This window comes from Vanessa tameamea, chromosome 17 (assembly GCF_037043105.1).
Source record: "Vanessa tameamea isolate UH-Manoa-2023 chromosome 17, ilVanTame1 primary haplotype, whole genome shotgun sequence".
In the NCBI taxonomy this organism is placed as follows: domain Eukaryota; kingdom Metazoa; phylum Arthropoda; class Insecta; order Lepidoptera; family Nymphalidae; genus Vanessa; species Vanessa tameamea.
Window position 1 is genome coordinate 2,269,986 of NC_087325.1, and position 19,493 is coordinate 2,289,478.

Consider the following 19,493-nt stretch of genomic DNA (forward strand, 5'->3'; position numbering starts at 1 on the left):
TCGCTCTACTGTAAACCGCGTAAAAGAACTTAAATCCGCTACAGCATATAGAGGTATATACCATTTTTCCGACGCAATGATTGGACTCATCCTATCACGAAAATAATTTAATAGCGCCAAAAAAGTACTTTTGAAAAATGGGTTTTAGTGCTAATTATGTAAACCTGATTTTCCAAAACTATCGTTTTGGTGCTTTAGCTTTTCTTAGTGTTAGATGTAAATCAGATCGCACAGCTCGATATTAATACGGATTGTAAGATATATATTGATATCTTTATCAAAGATAGTGTCACGTTAAAATGTATTGAATCATTCTTTGAGTGTTCATTTTCATCGTTTCTCGGTGCGATTTGAAATATAAATTCTAGCGATGGAAGCCGTACAGAAATTTCTTAAATTAGTTTATAATAAACAAAAAAAATTATATACTTATTATATTTTCTAAAGCTGGGTATTATAGGAAATAAGAGGTTAAAAGTGGAGTGCAGTGAAGTGTTATAGTAGAGGAACTAAGTGGATGCTTAATGATTGTAATTTTATTTTAAAACTTAACTTAAAAATACTTAATTACTCAACAAAAAAGCTGAGTTGACCCATTTGATAGAACACGTAACTTAAGCGATGACTGCGGGTTTAAATCCAGGCAAGCACTTAATTTTTTATGATATTATGAATAGATTTGTATGTGATAATAAATCGTCTTGTGCATCAGAACCTTTCTAAACCTATATTTGTCTGATGAAATTCTGCCACAAATATAACCGACAAATCGAATCTCAGGAGTGTATTCTAGTTAGTTCTAGACCTTCTTAACATGTGACAAAAAGTATATATGGGTAAAAACTCTATCGTTATCAAAAACCTTCGTGACCGTGTTAAGATAATAACTGTCCTAGCTCTGCGGGCTAATTTTCGCATTTATAGAGTTTTGTACTTCAGCTATCCTCAAAACTCGATTTCAAACAGATGTTACAATTTTGTAAGCGTTTTTTTTTACCACCGAGCAGTACCCAAAATATAAAGGAATTTACTGACATCATTTTTAAAATATGATAAAAGACTTAAAAAATACTTCCTCATTTTAACAAAGTCCAAAAATATCTGACGATAAAGAATCACTTCATAAATTCTACCTCATAATTATACCTGATTTTTTTATACAAACCACTTATAAAATGAGCTATTTCGACTTTTGAATATAGCAGTATTATATTTCATCTAGAACTGACGTGCTAAGTGCTCTAGTAGCATTTGAACGACTTCTAATAATTCATCACACTTTGTATTAATAATTATTTATAAGTGCTAAAAATATAATCGTCTACTTCAAACTATCTGTCAACAGACGGACAATTCAAAGAGAGGACTTAGAACTTTACAAAGCATTTTAGTCTTTAAAAGTAAAGATATAAGATTGCTATTTGGGAATACAAAAACTTAAGTTTCTCTCATTTGTTTTAATTTCATTCTAAAATCAAAACTTACTCACCTTTATGGAAGATATTTTACTTTGATGTAAGGTTTGTGCATGCTCTATGTTGACACCACGCACTCATCACATGTTCTACCGCCAAACAGCAATACCAAGTATTTGTATGGGTGTAAAAGCCATTAAGACTACAGGCACAAGCAAAACATTTAAGTTTCCAAGGTTACTGGCATTAGGGATGTAAGAAATGGTTAATATTTCTTACAGTACCTATGTCTATGAGCAGTCGTGACCACTTACCATCAGAGGGTCCATTTACCTGTCCACCAAGATACATCACAAAAACATGTGTACTACGCATTTTTAAATTTATACGAAATACTTATTTCTGAACTAGGCATAAGATTGATTAATTGCTATAGCTGATATAGTTTTTTATAATCATATGATTCATTGGTCTTTGCATTTTAACATTAAAAAAAAAAGAAAAAATGAAATCAAATTTCACTGTAAATACATGTTATATTTTAGCATTTGTATGTATCCATCTATATATTTCGGTCTAAAGTGCCCTGATATGACACCACAGATCTCGGGATATCATCTTTCTGACCTTATCGCAATTTTATTTGGGGTCGGCGCATCATGTCTTCGTAAAAAAATATTTATAAGAGAACTAAAAAAGATATCCTCTTATTCATAGATCTCGAGGTTCTTGATTATAAAAATGCGAGACCTGCAATTAATCAAACCCATTTTATTAATTCAATTTAATTCAAGTCTACGTTCAGATATGTCTTAGGTGGGCCCCTAAGTAGTGTTAGCCCAGGGCCCCCTAAACTTACGGTCCGGCCCTGGGCTGGTCTCCCTTGATATTGGTCGCGTAAACCGAAAATTGACGACATGATCAACAGTCTAAATTCTTTACCTCACCGAAACGTTATAATCTCAGTTCTTATCAGAGCATTGTAATTAAATATTGTCCAATCAAGTACCACAAAGCTATAGAGTTTTGCATAAAGTTAAAACGATTACATTAAATCTAAAATCGGCATTGCATTTTCTAAGTTTAATCGCTCGGATCGAACCGCAACGGGATACCAATCGTTAACCCTATTACGGTTCAGTCATAAACTAAAATAATGCTGAATTAAGTCACGAAAGTCGATTACTGCATTGCCAATTTACATATCAATAGGTACACTGTTTTTTTTTTGTTAGGACCGTATTTTTTGATAACTAATAACTGCGATTACGTTTTGCTTGTGTCTTGCGTCGTTACGATTATACATTAAGAATGCGTTCTTTGTATTTTACTTAATAAATGTCTGTGTATTTTAAAATGTAACAATTGATAGAATTGATATTTCGATTCTTTATTTTGAAAACGAATAACTTGTGTATCGATTTGACACAATAAAAAGCAGAATAATATATATATATATGTGTATATCGATAAAATTTAATACGTTGTGCGTACCTCAAACGACATTTGAGATTTTTTTTATCATTTCGTACTTGTAGACATATATTTCTTAGTAACCTACTATGTAGAGTATTAATATGTCGGGGATTATCTTGTGCCTTCGTCTCCATTGCATCTCAATTGTTAACATTTAAAAATAATCTTCAGTTCTAGTGCATCCAGCATAGTTCTACAATTTTATTATACAATTATACGTTGTTTTTTTACGTAATACTATCTAGCAACAAATATTTTCCACTGAACATCGATTTCAAAGATCTCTTCAGAAAAAGGTCGCCAGAATATTACTTCTATCAATATTTATTAATGCTATCTGTTATAAATAAACCTTACAATTTAAAAAGTCGTCTAAACATACAAAAGGGTGACCAGATACGTGCGTGCTCATTTAGTCGGGTCGCTCGCCTCATTGTGCTCAATTAAAAAGCGTCATGCGGACCAATTGTCTCTATTGGCGTGATGTAAGATTGTTTATTACTCACCAATGTATAATAAAAAGGGAGTTTATAACTTTACACTAAAAAAATATAGTATTTTTTAAATAATGAATGATATCGTACATTCTAGAAATAAAGTTATATTCATAAAATTTGGATTAATTTTTGTAACCTTTTGTTAACAAGTACCAGATAGGCGCCCAGCTATTGTGGCATATAATAACTATTCTCAATTATATTTTAGTGATTTATTTACCAATAGCTTATTTCTATAATTCATTAATATTAATCATTTCGTTACGCTGTGAACAATAATTAAACCTTACTAGTTCGTAAACTGACTTCCGATTATTTGATATAAAAAGGGTAGTACGCGCCAAAGGAAGATATTCAGTTGTTTTAATAAGTCCTGGCACAACGTTACGCTGTCCGAGTATTATAAATTGAAGTGTACCAATTATTGGACTGCGTTTTATTTTCATAAAAACCCAGAAAACCCACAAGTGTTAACACTTTCTTTTATTTGTTCCAAAATGTTGTATTAATTTGTGATTATTGAAGTCCCATATATTTCTTCTTATTCTCCCAACTAACTCAAACGATAATTCACTGGTCTTGTGAGCATTCGTGAACGCGATCTTGCTCCAATCGACCTTTGTCTTACTCAATTATTTCCTAATTTTAACAAAACACATACCGCCAAATGCGACATTACATTTTAATATATCGACTAGCTGCCCATTCCGACTTCCTACAAGTAAAATGATGATTCAAACTGTCATGTTACTAACTGTAAAGAACAAAGAATTTCGTACAAAGTTTCTTCTATTTCGAAAATTTTAAAAATCTCTTCTAGTAACTAGATGTGACAATGTCATTGAGGTAAAACAATTTTACAAGTATGATATTAATATTTTTTATCATTAAAAAAGCTCATAATACGACGGTCTTCCTACGTGCTCGGTATTCTTTCTCTCTGATAATAAAACGCAGCATCTGTTTCGAGTTATCAAGAAGTCACTTGAAAAAAAAAATTCCGGCGTAAAACAATTAAGTCTCAGACTTTCTTTGTCTTAAATAACAGCTGGGCAATTGTCATTGTTCGTTTTGTGCAATGATTTATTTCCTTTTGACAAAATTCGTTTCAAATAAATTCATCACGTACACAAGGAGACATAACAACAAACTTCTCAAAGTTGGTGGCGCATTGGAAGGGATTTTAAAAACGTACCTACTAATTTCTACAGGCCGGGGTGACCGCTTACCATCAACTATATCATTGCCTATGTATTTTGTATATAATAAAAACATAAATATCAATTAATTTAAGTTTAATATAACATAGTTCAAAACAAAGAACTCGGTCCTCCCCCTTATGATGGGGTATGATGATGTCAGTTTGCCGATATTTAAAAGGGACGGGTTGTTAGAATCTGTTGTTGTTGTTGGAATCTTCTATTGTATGAGCCCTGCTACTTGCTAGCATATGCGGCAGATACCTCAGCGTATCCGTTTATATGTAGATGAATCAAGCGTACCGGATCATAGTTTAGGCAAGTCCAGCGATCGACCGTTCATCCGATCACCAAGACTGTAGTTGTACAATATGTGGCACGCTAGTCATATAAGATATACAAGCCAAGGTTGCCTCTCGAGTCATATAATCATTGACTTTTAAAGTCAATTACTATAATCTAAATATATAAGATATCCCTACAGTAATAGAAACGCTGATCTAACTAAATTAACTAATCTGATTGGTCGATGGCACTTGATGAAACAGTAAGCAACCAATGAGCGTTCAGTTATTTGCTAATTTGACTTTTTATAAGAAAGTAACCTCAGCAAAAAAAAAAAAAACATTTTTTAAATATAACAACAAAATAAAATAAAGCTGGTGATTTACAATTATATCGATTCTAACAAAAAAAGTAAATTATGACATTTCGATAAAATGTTCCAAAATTGACAGTTAGTATTTGACAAAGTTGGTTTCAGTTTTCACATTGATCATATTATTTAGCGAAATTGATTACGGGATATAAAACGTTTATAGTTAACGAAGAGACTACAAGTGCTAACAACGAGTGAGTATTCTATTATTTTAATTAAAAAAAAAAATATCATGTGATATTTGTACAGTGTTACTAACATCAAAATTATAATTTATTTTACTGTTAGTTCTTTTAAAGTAATAAAAAAACGACTTGTTAAGTTGCGCAAAATATTTTGCTAAGAATTATTTGTTGTTGACAAAATAAAAATACAATAAAGTATTCTTATCGATAAAATGTCAGATTAGTTAGTACATTATAAATATATTCGAGATTATATGGGGAGTTTGTCCAGTGGCGCGAAGTACAGCAAGAAAGGCTAGTAGATACGAATAGTCATAAAAATTTCGACTCTTGGACAGAAGTTGTTGAATTACAATTTAAAGTGTCTTGAAGGTGCACTTTTCTATATTCCTTTTTGATGTTGAGTTTCTTTCGTCGGTTCTTCTCAGGTCCGGGTATTTTCTTTTCCGAGCCGGTGGTAGGTAGTCTCTAATTTTACAATCAATAAGTAAGTGTAATGCTTCTATATTGAATAAAGGAATTTGATTTGATTTGATGGGTTTGTACGTCATATATACATATATTTTTTTATATTAATTAAAATAGTTAAACCAAATCATTTAAATGTTTTTCATATTAGAAGTCTGTTGTTAGTTGCAACTGCCTGGTTGGTCCAATTTATTGAGTACTTCTCTCAAATCTCAATTCCACTCTAAATTTCAAACTGATGGTAATTTTACACTTAGTATATGAAGTAAAATTACGTTTCAAAAGTGCTTGTATGAGCTAAGTTTATTAGAGTTCATATTATGATTTTAGCAGACGTTAGACAAGTTTTTTTATTTTTTATTTAGGGCAATAATTATAGAACGAACTAGAACAGGAAGTGTGTATCGGAAGTGTACCGTGAATCGCGGTGTCTGTAGGTTAGTGTGTCACTGTGTGATTGTACTCAAGAGAACGAATATTTTTCTATAAAAATGTTTAATCGTTAAACTATAAAAAATATGTTTTTCTGAATGAAATATTAACCAATCTCTACAACGCCAATGGACCACAAATTTTGGGAAAGATGTATGATCCCTCGTGCTTGCAGTTATACTGGCTCACTCACCCTACAAACCGTCACACACCAATACTTTTACCCCTAAATTTTTACCCCTTTAAATTTACCCCTTTATAATATCATATTGTTTATATATTATACATTTTCTTGAAATCTAGGAGACTGGATAAATGATTCGTATTTTTGAAATCTAATCGTAAATTGCTTCAAAAAATATTTTTTAACCCCCCCGAAAGGGAAGTAAATCCAAGATTTTATCAAATGTTCTTTTCCACTCTAGAAGGAATATACATAAAATAATTTAAATTATTTATGAATTTGAAATATAATATACTCACGAGCTTTTTATCTTGTACGTCTAGAAGACTAAAAAAAAAACAAATAATTTCTCAGTAACAATATTCAATATCATCAAAGTTTGATAAGATTCAACGAAGCTGTATCAGCAAGCTGGCGTTATTCAAGCCCTATGTATACGCCCGCTACTAGGAAATGATAAAACGTGTTGTTGTAAGTTGTCAGCAACTTTGTCGCATAGACGAAACATTGCCTAGCGTTTTATGCGCTCCTGGTACACGAGAATGCAGATTTAAAATATTTATACTATAAATATTTAGTTCTTATACACAACAAAAGTATGTTATTTATGTATTTTGTAATCTCTCTTATAGTGTAATACAAAGTCACTTCACTTACAACATAAACCCCCCCCCTCGCCCCTTTACGCTTACATATTTTAAACTACGCAAATAATTCGGTATTCATGAAAAAAGACAATGATTCAAGAGGAAAGCCTTACAGTAGAGAAAAGCCGAGAATTTCAACTTCTTAGAAACTAGAATTCTTTTTTTTTATATTTGTTCTTTAATCTAAGCATTATACATAGACTCTTAGCTTAGGTAGTTTGTAACTGAAGAAATAAATTTATAATCAATATATTCTATATTCAAGTTGGTTTCCTTTTAACTTATGGTGCAAAATTAAATTAAATGTTAAGCGTTTTTGACGTTTTTAATGTAGTCACTCTTTTCCAATTAAAAGATAAACGTATTATTTTTATGTAATTGGAAAATAATCTGCTACATTAATAGTATGACTAACATAGTTGGGTATTGGTTGATTATTATATGTGTGATATATTTATGACGAGCTTAGCTTGCAACTATGTCTAGCGTTTCCAGCGTAATTGATAACTGTATATATAAATAATTTTATACTAACTTGATTTTGCCATGTGATCATTTCGGTATTTATAATTATTTTTTTTATCTGCTCCCAGACTGTTTTATATATTTGTAAAACGTGTATGACCGAAATAGATTTTTTTCCCAGAATACAATAATCTACATCATATAATTTTAAAAGGACTGACTAACATACAACGCTCTGCCTGAGTCGGTTGGTCTAACAAGATGAAATGTTAAATAGATGTTTCTTTTGGAACGTAGATGATGTTGTAAGAGAGATTTTTTTTAATTCATCTCCAATGGGGGTAAATGGGAGATGAGAGTTTGTACGGCATTAAGTCGTCTCTGATGTTATATAGAAAATAGTATTTAGGTTTATTTCAATGAGTTGAAGACAGATTCTAAAGATTTTTCGAAAATTCTTCACCCGCATTGGTGAAGACATATTAGGGATGAAAATTTGTATGGATTTCGTCATTTTTTAGGTTAGAAACACGAAAACCAGTGTTTAGGCTTCTATTTATAAGTAAAATACCAACGTTACGGTGTTTTTTGATGGGATGTCACATCGGTCACGTGGCGAGTTTAATTTTAACATTTTTATTTACTACCAAGTTTTATCTAGTGGTAAGACTTCATGCAAGCCCGTCTGGGTAGGTACCACCCACTCATCATATATACTATCATCGAGCAATGCTTAGTATCGTTGTTTCGGTGTGAAGAGTGAGTGAGCCAGTGTAACTACAGGCAGAAGGGACATAAAATCTTGGTGGCGCATTGGCGATGTAAGGAATGATTAATATTTTTACAGCGCAAATGTCAAGAGCGATGGTGAGCATTTACCATGAGGTGGCCCACTAAAGTACTTACCTTACCATTACCTTCCTAACTTACCTATTTTGTAAAAAAAACAACTTACGGTTATTTTTAAATATTTTCTAAAAATAGAACGTTATTTGATAATTGGTTTTAATAAATAATAATGAAATTAGTCAATTATTAATTATGTTGGTTATTTAATTAATTCAAACAAATAAATACACAATAAAAAACCGACATATTGGTTTAGAAATATACAAATCAAATAAGGTCAATGCACTATAATAGTTCTGTACAGATTGCTATCATCTACCGTAATAACTGCCGTAATTTCGCTACGGAGTAAGGCATAGTTGCCACTTTACGTTATTTATGAATATATCAAACTGTTATTCCTGTAAACGGCTTAAGCGAATCATAAGATACTTTTAAAAATTTTAATACTAAGTAAGACTGTTTAGTAGATTAATAGATACATATATAATTGTCATGTTTTTAATATATATATATATATGAGTTTATTTTAAATTCAAAATATGTAGAAGGCAGCCTGACGCCGCATATAATTTATTTATTATAACACGTATTAAACAATAATTATTGAGTACATTAGAGAAACGAAAAACATGTGACAGATGGTGCCCAAAGGCGGTCTTATCGCTTATAGCGATCTCTCACAGACAACCTTTGGTGGTAGAAGCTTAGGACGAAAACTGGTAAGGGCAGTTATAGGTAGAAAGAGGAGTAAACGACTATAATTTAAGAATACTGATATTAAAGTATAATAATAAACGTTATGTGTATAACTAGATCCGAATAATACGAATATAATAATATAATATATCAAAAAAATATATACATATACATAATTATTAAATTTAATTTGTGATAATAAATTGCCTTTATTAGTGATGTAACCTCATGGGTATTTTTTTTAATTATCTCTATCTATACTAATATAAATATGAAAGTATCTTAAACTTCTGAACCGATTTAGATGAAATTTTGTATAAAGATAGTTTGAGTTTATTTATACGCGGGTAATTCCGCAGGTTCAGTTTGTAGTATGTAAAGTTACTTATCAGTCTTGTGGCATAGGCCTCCCTTCCATTTCTCTCTGTCCGTTGTTATTCTTCTCCATCTGGCAAATCATCCTCCCATATTTTTTGTCTGTCTTCATCTACGTCTCACCGTTTCTGGGGTAATATTGAAGATATTTTTCCTCAAAATATATTATAATATAGTACTTATTGAGCACCATAAACTTTAAATTTGGAATTTAAATAATATTGACCAAAAAGTCTTTATTGACAATCGTGTTTTTATATTTGATTGTGGTAAATAAAAGAGGATCAAAGTAGGAGTATTTACTCTGTGTCTATACAAGTATATACCTAAGTCATGAACACTTTAAACCAATTATGTCAATCTAAGGAGTTGTTAGGCGGCCATTATATAATCAGCGTGGCATCAGTGCATACGTGACCTTGGATGAAGATTTGTAGGATGTGGATTGATTGATTGATAAAGAGTAATCTTGTATGATCAATCAGATTCTGTCTGTTTAAAGAAGAGTTCTCAGTGCTCTTTGTTTAGATTTTATTCTTCTATTAAGTCTATAAGTTTCCCATTGTTGGGCTAAGGTCTCCTCGCCTTTTGCAAAAGTTTGGAGCGTACTTCTACGCTGTGGGTTAGTGGATACACAGATGGCAGACTTTCATCTGACAAATGAAGTTTTCGTTATGATATTTTCCTTTTCCTATGAGCACGAGATAAAACACCTGAATTTTAAGCATTGCTTGTCCGAGTTTGAACCTGCAACATTCCGTTTAGATTCACGTTATCTTATATCGACTTCTACTTAGCCCTCTTGATGAGGATAAAGCGCTATGAGTGATAAAATCCTTCGAATTTAATCGTCAGTATAGTAGTTATACGCTGAATACATATATATATTTCTCAATAGATAATTGCAGTTTAAGGGCGGTCCTTCAGCGGCAGTATTCGCTTGTAATGTAACAATCGAAGCTTTTGAGGCTTCGTCTGGGATCGAGTCAGTCGTTTTTACAATTTCGGACGAAAAGCGGTCATATAGAGCTCATTAATGTTGATTCAACTATGTTATTTACGTAAAAAAAAAAGCTATGGTAATGCTCGAATCTGAACTGCAACAATACAGGTGAATGCCCCCGGTGAGGGAACACCCTAAGATTACCCAGATAAAAGGGGTGTATATGATCTCACGAATAAATAACATTCCGTGTTATCACTAACGTTAAAAATTAATTACACATGCTCGTTATACAATAGGCTGTAGTTTATAGTCCTTCGCTCCTTAGGGCTACAACCCTAGTGGAGTTTATAATCTATGACCTACTTCAATAAATGTCCTAACTCACGTAGAAATCATTATTCAAATTGTTTTCTTATTTTTATATAGTTTAGTTTATTATATTCTTTTTTTTTTTCACTCAATTCACTCAACCGTTCCTGATTCACGAGATAAAATGATTATTTTAAATATAATTTAAAAAAAATACCTACGAGGGGTGAAATGAAAAAAAAAAGCCTACATTCATCCCCGGGACTCAAACTGTCTCCACATTTTATTTAAATCGTTTCAGCCGTTTAAGCGTGACTTTCACATTTATAATATTAATATGAATTAGTATAGATTAAACGGGTAACACCTGAAATATGTGCGTTCAAACATAGTTACTATTAATCCTTATAATATTAGATATACTTATGCTAATAATACTTAATATCCACGTACATAATCACCAGTAGATAGGTAATCGATTTTCGATTAAGATGCATGGAAATAAAAACAAACAGGTAAATAAAAAAGGCTCATCACACACACCGATAACAATATCGGAGAGACATGATTATCAATACATAGGTAGAAGTATAGTCATTTCTAACATACTATATAGTATTTAATACGTCATGAATCGTTTTTTTTTTTTTTATTTATTTGCAACGCTTTTTCAACGCGGAATATAGGACGAGGGTGTTCGGATTTCGGAAGTGATGGATTAATCATTTGAGCGTCGGAGAAATACGATTGATGGTTTTTTTACATGAAATAACCTGAGACGAATTTCCACGTGTGGAAAATTCGAGGCGGGAAGTCGAAGCCGTTATCTTAACACTTGTCGATAAAGTCTAAAGGAATATTGCTCTAAGTGAGGCTTCGCACGAATACAAAAATGAATTTTGATAAATCGTCATTTTTTTAAATTAATTCCGTATATTTTTATAAGCATAGATAATATATATTATATCAGACCTACACAAATAAGTTAAACTAAATGTCGAAAAATTATCTTTATAATATAGTTTAATTTGATATTATTAATATATTTCAAAGTTCAGTTTTAAAAACAGTTTCACACACATTAAATATATTCCCGTGTAAAATAAAAACTTTGTTGAAACAAATAGAACCATTAAAAAAAAAATAAGCCAGTTTAGCCCGTGTTTTTTTTAAATTATTCTTAAAATAAAATTGGGATATAAATTGTAGAGTAAAACAATTATTGTACATATAATTTAAATAGGTTGTATATTGAATAAATCCTAATTTTAGGTAAAGTCAATTTCTCCTTTTACAAATATTAATATATTAATCACCTGGCTTAAACACTAGTCTTTACAAGTAACTTACCAGTTTTTACTTACTTTAAATGTTATCGATTAATTTTCATATATTTTATATAATAAACTTTTTTTTCGTCAAAGATTAGTTAATCACGCTTCTCTATATGCATCACTTACAACAAGTTACCTGATGATTGCGGGTTCGAACCCAGGCAAGCACTGCTGAATTTTTATGTGCCTAATTTGCCTTTGTAATTCATCTCGTGCTTGGTGATGAATGGAAACATTGAGAGGAAACCTGCATGTGTTTAATTTCAATGAAATTTTGATACATTTGTATAGGTGTACCAATTCGCAATGGAGCAGCGTGGTGGAATACGGTCCAAACCATCTTCTCAAATGGGCGATGAGGCCTTAGCCCAGTAGTGGGAGATCATTTGGATAACTTCTGATATATCTCAACTTCAAATACTTTGACTACAAAAATTGTTTGAAAATATAAACCCAAGACTTTCAATTGGATCAAAGTTGTCTCCACTGGGCACTCTAGATCGAGATATTTTCTGATAACTAGATCTCTTAGCTCTGAACCACAAACTACACAGATTAGACACGTTAGCTTAACATCAATTACTATATCGTCAGTATAACTAGTCTTATGTAATAACAGAAATATTCTATTTAAGGTCAGCGGGACGCGATAAGCCAAGCCTACGGAAAAGTTCCGAAGTTTTATGCCAGAGGTAATTTTCTAGCAATTTTTCTTACATTAGTTTCAGTTTTATTATAATGTAATCATACGGTACTAAATAGGTTTTCTTATGGACCGGTTATAGTAACAATTTTACAAGTAGAATAAGTACGGGTTTTTATATAAAAGTCCGTCGAAACGTTAAGTCTATTCTGAATATAAGTTGCCTGTAATTACAATAAAATTGCAGGTATTTTTTGCACGTTAATTTAACATTTTGTAATTCATTATTAATGTTACTCTGTCAAACGACTATCGAAGTTTATTTCAAGCTCTATGTAAGTAAACAGTGCAAGTATAAAATCATTATATAATAAAAAAATATATAAAAACTGTACAGCTTATCAAAACATATTTATTGAGGTGCAACGTCCGACTATGTCGTTTATTTTTTCTTGTCGCGTTTACCAAAATATTCGTAAATAAATAAATAATTATTTATCACATTCTGTATAGTTCAGCAATCGATTAAAATCTGAATTGTAAAATTTAATAGATTTCCGATTAAAGATTGTTCAGCGGTTCGTTAGGGCAATATTTTTTTCTCTGGCCACCCCCTTGACCGCGGGTAAGACACGCGAGGGTTCGTTGAACTGTCGTTGACGGTGAAGTGACTGCGTTTGGTTTTACTTGAGCAGTACACACACTTATTTTATTATGATTGTTTAAAATACAAATTGAAAGTATTCATGACTTTAGTAACGAAACAGGCCCTTTTAATGTAGTTTAAAATTATTCCTAATAGGTATTTCTAAGACAAAAATTATTACATCAAAAATATTGATTAATTTAACACACATTTAACATTTGATGTTGTTTAAAATAAATATATTTGTGATGAATTGTACTGAATGTCTTTTTATGTTATAATGGTTTGTTTGTAGCGGCTTGTTAAAACAGAAAAGCTTTTCGTCATTGTTTTTTAAAAGGTTAATTTATTTAAATAAATATATTTTAGTAAAAAATATTGTTTCGTTAATAATAATGCATCATTTTCTAAACAAGACTAACTATGTTTTTTCATCATTGAAAATGTTGCCTTTCTTTCAATCTATGTTATTGTAAGGTAGAATCTAGAAAATACTCTTGAATAAAATATAATTTACCTAAAATACCATTTTTACCATATAAACATTTTAAAAATATTAATGATATTTTTCCACCAATAAGTCCCTGTACGGCCTCGGAGGGTTTCGATCTTACCCGGGTGAATTCTTCCCGACAAATTTTAGGTGCTGCATTATCTATTTAGGCCTGAACGGCCTGACTTAATCTTGACCGGTGGTGGTCAAAATCGGTCGGTATGTCAAGAAGTGGTTGTTTTGGTCAACTTCGCTACCATCGATAAGACCTAGTTTCCGACTTCGCAAAGTTAATACATCTTTCCTGGGGCACGGTATTCGTTTCTATAATTAGATTCCGCGGTTATTTTTAGCTAACTTAACTTAGCCTCTTAAAAAATTTAAAGCTCATGTCAAAAAAACATTGATAAATAAGGCATATTACTCAATACAAGATTATATTAAAGATAATAAAAAGTATTAGACTTAGCATTTATTGATTTCTAGGTAGGATATATAGGTATATTTACTGACATCCTCTGTAATTAGAATGGTGGAAAAGAGTTTCTTGCCGGTACTTCTCGGTAGAATCTACTTTCAGAATCGGTGGTAGCTTTGCATTTAATTCAACATTGTAACATGACGATTCTCAAGTGTTTTGATGAGCCTACTTGAATAAAGAATAAATTGATTTTATTTGGTTTGTAGTGGGGCAGACGTCGTGGTAGGAGTTTCCAAGGCAAATAATACCCTTCGGGTGGTCGAGTGTGCATAGGTTCATATCACTGTTTGCGCACACAGTTCTTTTTTTCACAGTTTTCTTCTTCTGTTCTGCACGAGTGAATATCATGTGCGCGTGGTGGCTAGGTCCTCCAAGCTTGGTGGGTGGGTGGTCCTGTGGATTGTAAAATGGTAAAAGGTGTATACCATCTTTCTCAAAATTGGTGGCGCAATAACTATGTTAGGAATAATTATTTTTTTAGTACCTGGCTATGATAACTGGTTACCACTTGGTGACCAATTTTTAAGTCTTTAATTAAAAAAGGGATATATTTTTTATACATGTAGAGCATGTAACAGTTTACGTTTTGACATTACTGTGGCTGCAACTTAACTATTTAAACCGTGTATTGAGCTTTTAAAGTTGAGTAACTTATGTTATAATAATAACATTAAAACATCGTATCGATTATTTGTAAGAAAGAGGTTCCTTAAAATAATTCGTAATCTAAATTATGAAGTATTATGCCAAGAACGTATAATTATCTGTAGTAGTGTTTAGAATTTGTATGGAAACCAGGACATGGAATTACACCTGGACAAATGGAGTACTACAGATATTAATATTTTATATGAATGTTCTACTTGGTTAATATCAGGTTAATATCCAATTTCTAGGTAAAAGTCTCGTCTAACTTGGTAGGGCTTTGTGCAAGCCCGCCTGGATAGGTACCACCTACTCATCAGATATTCTATCGCCAAACAGCAGTACTTAGTATTGTTGTGATCCGGTTTGAAGGGTGAGTCCATGTAACTACAGGCATAAGAGACATAACATCTTAGTTCACAAGGTTGCTAGCACATTGGCGATATATGGAATGATTTCTTTCACCAATGTATATGGGCGGTGGTGACCACTTTCCATCAGTCTCATTTGCCCGTCCATACCTAAATAATAAATTCAGTTCGAGAGGAGAATTGGATGATATTCCACCACGCTGCCCCAATGCAAGTGGATACAGATGTGTCATAATTACAACCGACACATACAGATTTTCTAACGATATTATTAAATAAATTCAATCATTGTTCAATATATTTTTTTGGGTTTTAATATCATATCATCATAAGATATAAAAATTTATAAGTAACTCAATTTTATATGAGAAGAGCTTATTTGTTTACAAAATAAACTTGTTTTTTTTTATGAATCGTAGTTATCGAACATTATTTGAATCATAAATAACCATAGTAGCTTGTACCACACAAAGCCGCAAGCCGCAAAGTCTCCATCAGGAATATAATATGAAATTATTAAACCGCCTAAACCCGCATACCTTCTATCAATTTCATGGCAGTCTACGTTACTTCACGACCGTAACCGCTCGCGACGGTCGCTACGCCGTAGCCGCTACGGTACACGTGACCGAGTCATCTTTTTAATCTGTGTTATACAACCTTCGTTACTTAATCTTTATAGTTCAATAAAAATAGTTTTTTTATCAGACATGTTGACGTTCGTATTATACGTGTACAAAAATATAATGGAATGCGGTGAGTCTTCACGATATTTATTTATCGACTTTGATTTTGGCGGTAGTTATAATTCAGTCGTAGGGAAATATTAATGTTATATTTATATCTACTTTAGTGATGTACTGATACGTAAATTTTCGATAGTCGATAGTTTGTATGTTAATCGTAATAGTTCTAATAATGTTGTAGTATAGTATTTATTTTATACAAAAATAAAACATTATGAAATATTAAAGGCGTTAAAAGATTTGATCATTAGCTGTATACGACCGCAATTTGAATAATTACAATCTAAATGTACTTTATTCGAGTATTCTCTATAGCGAATACATTAAATATAAAAGTACTAGTTCGAAGGAACAAGCAAAAAAATGTATTATTTTATCAATAATAAATGTATGTATGTGTTAAATTATTTATTTTTATGTCAAAACCATATTAAGTAAATATTTAAAAATATAAACAGGCTTTTAAAAAATATTACAAGTTTGGTTTACTTTGGATCCGGATAAAACAATTTTCCAGTGATAACCGATTCACTAAAATGTCTATAATAATAAAATTCAGAAGTCTAATTTATATCATAGTAATGAGTCTAGATTATTCATAATATATTAATCATGCGTTTTACCTAGATTTATTTATTTTGTATAAAAACGTGTAGGTTTAATATTGTAAGGAAAGTACGAGTATATGTACGTATATGTATGTACGTAATGTATTTGACATCAAATCAGTTTATATTGTCTTTTCTCATAAATAATAATACATTTGTTTTTAATGTCTAATAAAAAAATCTATGTACATTAAAATATACCAGTGTTTTGGAGAAGGTTTTAGTATATAATATATAGCCATGCTTCGTAGTTTTACTCGCTTACAAGCAAAAATTTCATATTGTTGTTTAAATTGCCACTTGGTGGTAGGGCTTTGTGACAGCCCGTCTGAATAGATACAACCCACTCGTCAGATATTCTACCGCAACAGCAACAGTACCTATTGTTGTGTTCCGGTTTAGTTGAAGAGCGAGTGAGCCGCCCGGAACATAACATTTTAGTTCCGAAGGTTGGTGGAGCTTTGGCGATGTAAGGAATGGTTAATATTTCTGACAGCTCCAAAGTCTATCGTTAGTGACCACTTACCGTCTGTTGACTAATTAGTATCAATAACTTTTTGTCGGGCCGATAAAAAAATATTGAATTTTTCCATCGAAAACATACTCAGTAAAAGCCTCGGAAAGCACGTAAAGCCGTCAGCCCTACGCCTGAACTCTTTTCGGATTAGTCGTCTCATTGGATTTGAAAGATTCAATCTGAGGGATTCTGAAATGTCGAAGGGAGAGTCCATTTGTTTTTGCGCACACACTTCCGCACTATAATATAGTTCCTTCGTAGTTGGATAGTTTCCCTTGAAATTGCCGACATCATCACCTATAAAATTATATGTATATATATTATTTTATTATTTAATTAATTTAATTTAAATATAATTTTACAAGTATCGTTAGCTAATGTTGTACCCAGTAATTAGTCGATTATTTCGAAGACAGTAACCGGAATCGCTCCACTTTACGTAGTTACTTAAAAGTAACTAATGACTGACCCGGTTCTAGTCTACAGAGGTTTATTTAAAAATCCTCGAAACATATCTAATCAATTACTTTTGGAAATTGCTGTTTATTTTTCATTAGTAATCTTTTCTCAAAAATATTACTATATTTTCAATCTAAACATTCTTACTGAAGGACTTAGTTCTCCTTTGAGTACGTATTTACGTATCTTTTGTTTTGTAAGCTGACAAGCATGACATTTGATTGACAATAAATACTACTAAATAAATATCCCATTAAATACTACTTTCTACGGTAATAAAGTTTAGTTATTTTATATAAATGGTTAATACATTAATTTTCATTATGTATATTTATTTTTATTCGTGATTTTGATTACTTGTTTACGATAAATTCATTTAGGTATTATTTAACATGATTGTTATCTTTTTCTTTCTTTTCTTCGTTTAAATGTCTTTGAAAATATATAAAAATACAAAATAAATATTATGGTAGAATATTTGAAACGAAGAAAACATTATTCTCAAATCATAAACTATAAATTCGACGTCGAATTTTATCGTGAAACGGAATATTGAACTCCATGGACATGCGACATTTTTACACAATGCTATAATTACTATAATAACGAATGCAACCTTAATGTATCAATTTAGTGAATGTTTTAGTATTAATAATAAATTTTATGTCGTTCTTTAAAATTGTTGTCTAGCGATGTTGCCAGAATTGAAAATAATTATTAATATTATTTAGATGTAGAATTAAAGTTAATATCTTCCCTCAGCTTATCCGAATGGTGTTTAAGTTTATTATAAATTCCTTTTACCTGCTTACTTTGAATAATTTACATTACCTTACATTAACAGCCTGTAAATTTCCCACTGCTGGGCTAAGGCCTTCTCTCCTTTAGAGGAGAAGATTTGGAACATATTCCACCACGCTGCTCCAATGCGGGTTGTTGGATGCACATGTGGCAGAATTTATTTTAAATTAGACACATGCAGGTTTCCTCACGATGTTTTCACTTCCTTCACCGCCGAGCACGAGATTAATTATAAACACAAATTAAGCACATGAAATTTCAGTGGTGAAATTGCAGTCATCGGTTAAGATGCGCATGCTTTCTAACCAATGGGCCATCTCGGCACATTAAATTGAATAATAGATTAATAATAATTTACACGCTAATTCAGTCGGCAGATGTTGTCTGCCACGTATGAAATACTCAAACCTCTCCAAAACGCGCTGCATGTTCTGGTATAATTTTAAACTAGTAATGTTACGAATTTACCAACAATATAATGAATTACAAACTCACTCACTCACTCACTCACAATTTACATTCAGTCTCACTAAATAACAATACGAAAGTAACAAGATAGTACAATATCTATTTTTTTTGAAAGAGGAATTGTGACCCGTAAGATTAAAAAAATTATAATACTTCAAGTACAGAATACATAAAGAAAAATTTATTTATTCAATATTAAAAATACCACTTCTTCTACAAGATAATTAGAGGAATAAAAATATCTCTGGTTTAATAAGCCTTACGATACACGCATACATACATATGTACGTATCATAATTCAAGTTATTTTTTCATAATCCATCCTCGTGATCCGTACATGTCGTCTGTTTTTATTAATGCCGTATAATCTCGTGCATTGATCTAGTACGCTATAAAGTTTGCGAAAAATAAATCAAAGAATCTGATTCGACGTGAGCCCAATCCCAAATATAGCGGCTCAAGAATTTTTATTGATTA

General features: G+C 31.5%; 1 protein-coding gene across 1 annotated transcript in view; it reads left to right on the top strand.

Annotated features, from left to right (window-relative positions):
• Window positions 1–5,304: 5,304 nt before the first annotated feature.
• Window positions 5,305–19,493, top strand: part of LOC113400382 (cyclin-dependent kinase-like 4) — a 29,136-nt gene continuing 14,947 nt past the window's right edge. The window contains exons 1-2 of the mRNA XM_064217492.1: window positions 5,305–5,439; window positions 12,774–12,830. The gene's annotated coding sequence lies outside the window, so the exon portion shown is untranslated. The remainder of the gene's footprint in view (window positions 5,440–12,773; window positions 12,831–19,493) is intronic.